This window comes from Prunus mume, linkage group LG2, assembly GCF_029339155.1.
Source record: "Prunus mume cultivar Tortuosa linkage group LG2, ASM2933915v1, whole genome shotgun sequence".
Lineage (NCBI taxonomy): Eukaryota > Viridiplantae > Streptophyta > Magnoliopsida > Rosales > Rosaceae > Prunus > Prunus mume.
In genome coordinates, this window is record NC_142699.1 from 41876321 (window position 1) to 41879351 (window position 3031).

Sequence of the window (3031 nt, forward strand, 5' to 3'; positions counted from 1 at the left end):
CATATCTGGAGATGAAGTAGGAGCTCTCGGTGTCGAAACGACTATTCACACTACAGCAAGTGACCAGTTGCTGGTATCTGAAAATAATGACAGTGGTTTTTGTATGGATGAATTCGATGCAATACGCCCCTCTGCCCTGCCAGTGCCCCAATCTACTTGTGATAGTGAATCAAGTGAGGTAATTTTTAATGATCTATCTGTGTCAACTTATCAATGACCCTCATGAACCACTCATGGGAAACCTAAAGTACAATATTCTCCTTATATACATGCCAAGTCTAAATATCTCATTAGCCATTATGTGTCAAATTATCGTTTGTCTAAGTCATATGCTTAATGCTCTTTTCAGGATCTCAAGACTCACGAGATGATTGGGCATGGTAAACGGATAGGGGGGTTATATTATTTGACATTGCCTTCTGCACCATTTCGTGATCATGTCGTTAATATTGTTCAAAGTTGCTGCTTTCCAAATTTGATGTACAATGTATTGTAGAATTTTTTCCACAAGCATGACCACTTGAAAAAGTCTGTCCGGCCCCCTTTGCATTAGGACACGACCGGTCCTTTTTACAAGACTTTTCCAAGTTTCTTTGGTTTTTGCTGGAAAGACTTTCCCAAGTATTTGTCTGTCCGGCCCCCTTTGCAGTAGTCTGTCCGGGCCCCTTTGCATCAGGACAAGAGTGGTCCTTTTTACAAGACTTTTCCAAGTTTTTTTGGTTTTTGCTGGAAAGACTTTCCCAAGTTGATCATTAGGAATATTGCAGAGATAACAAAGGCTAATAAAATAAATAAATAAATATATATATATATATATATAATAGTAACTTATTCCATTTTCAAGAGCAGGTCACATGCTCTCTTATAAACATACGTTAAAAAACATCTAGTCCCTATTGCTAACTGAACATAAGAATTCTACAGAGAATAGAAGACTTTTCTTTTGAGCTTTCATCAATGGCAGGTAAGTACTATATATTATGATTAATATTTTTATTTGATTGATTAAGATCTTTTCCTTGATGTGATTCTATGTGTGTATTAAGGAATTTATGTAATTAGTTTACAATAGTAACTTCTATTTATTGAAAGATTGTCTTCCATCTGATTTTAGAGTATTTTGCCTCCACTTATTTGAAGATCTTTACATTTTTATCTTTGCATATACATAAGATGGGTCTCGATCTCGATCTGAAGCCGAGCAACTAAACCAGAGCTCTCAGGAGAGGGTAAGAAACCGCTTTCCTGGTCATCCTAGAACGCTTTCTGGACAAGAGCCCCAAAGAGAAAGAACTGAACAAGAGCTCCAGCAAAACGAAAATAGTGAGGCAGAAAATATTTATGAAACTAACGAGACCTTCAACATTAATGAGAATGATTTCTACGCAAATGAAAGCACAGATGTTGGGATTCACGATGCTTACAACGAAGAAGGTGGAGGTGGTGTTGATGTTCATCAACCAAGGAGGGGTCGAAACCACAACATTTGTGGCAATACATTTTATGCAAACAAAAGCGAGCGTGTTGGGATTAGCAAAGTTGGCAACAAGTACAACAACAAGTCGAGCGTACCATTTCTTCTTGGTCTTCTTGGTCTTCTTGGTCTTCTTGTTCTTCTTGTTATTGCTTCTTCTTTTTTCTTTTATTATCAATGGTGAGTAAGCAAAACAAAAAATGAAGCAAGCGGCTTGAGTAAAAAACTGGCACGACTAAGAAGAACAAAAATAAATGGTTGGCGAAAAACTAGATTTTATGGGGCAGGTCAAGACTTGACCGCAGGATATGTATGTACTTGTTTTGTGGCAATCAATAAGTCAGATTTCTTCGTTATTAGTTCTTTCCCATGCTCAGAATTAAGCTTTCAGATGTTCATGGCATTCGAATGCGGGAAAGTTTCCTCTTCTCGTTTTCGCAAATTAATAATAAATCCAAATACACACAGATTACTGATGAGTATATGTTAGGGGCTGATCCTTCTGTGATTTTGATCCTTACTTTTCTCATGTAGAACGTATTTTTCATGCTGAAAATCAATATATTAAATTCCACAGATCAACTCCAACACTATAACAAACCACATTCAAATAGTAGACACTACAAAGAAACATAGACATGGACTATAAAATGGAAATGAACTCCAGCCTCTTTCTTTATTCAGCAGCTGAGCTCCCTTACTTTTTCTCTTATTTATTTTTACCAAAGCTTATATCATGGCTTGCTCGTTCCTTCTTCTTCGCTTGGGCTTCTTGCTTCGTCTTTCTTCGAGTTGTTGTACTTGTTGCCAAATTTGCTGATCCCAACAAACTTCCCCTCTTTTGAATCAATCTTGTTGCCATTAATGTTGTAGTCAGTTTTGTTTTAACCCTTCCTTCCTTGATGATGATCAACAGCACCACCTTCACGATATTCGTTGTTGAAGTTGAAAATCCCAACGTTTCTGCTTTCTGTTGTCGTAATTACATTCTCACGAATGTTCCAAGTCTGGTTGCTATTTTCTGCCTCACTAGTTCTGTTTTGCGGGAGCTGTGATTCAGTTTCTTTTTGTGGGAGCGCTGTTTCAGTTTCTTTTCGTGGGAGCTCTGTTTGAGTTTCAGAAACTTTTCTAGAGGAACCAGTAAAGGGTTTTGTTGCCATCTCCTTGTGCAGGTAGTCTGCTTCATTTTTGGAGACCCATCTTGTATAGAGGTAAGGATAAAAGTGGAAATAATAAAATAAAATAAAATAAAAAAGTCCTGGTAATCAACTTGGATCTTGGATTAGTGTAGTCAAATATTTAAAAGGTATTTTATGTGGGTGGGAAAATTTCGTTTTTCCTATTGGTGTTCATGTTTCTTTCACATTGAAATTGAAATGGTGAAGGCTGCTACTAATATTAAATAAATTATCTTTGCATGATGACAAATGCTAATTAATCATAAACAATTAAGAACACTAACCCAATAAATTTTCTATTGTTATCAATGATGCGTAATTGTTAAATAGGTTCACACACACATGAGCAAAAGTCAAAACTACGAAAATTTAGAGTTTT

At 36.5% G+C, this 3031-nt stretch overlaps 1 pseudogene across 1 annotated transcript; it reads left to right on the forward strand.

The window, feature by feature from the left end:
* The first annotated feature begins 828 nt into the window (after positions 1-828).
* On the forward strand, positions 829-1833 carry LOC103322455 (uncharacterized; annotated as a pseudogene). Its single transcript, XR_016124258.1, has 2 exons — positions 829-964; positions 1174-1833. The product of XR_016124258.1 is annotated as an uncharacterized LOC103322455 (transcript).
* The last annotated feature ends 1198 nt before the right edge of the window (positions 1834-3031 follow it).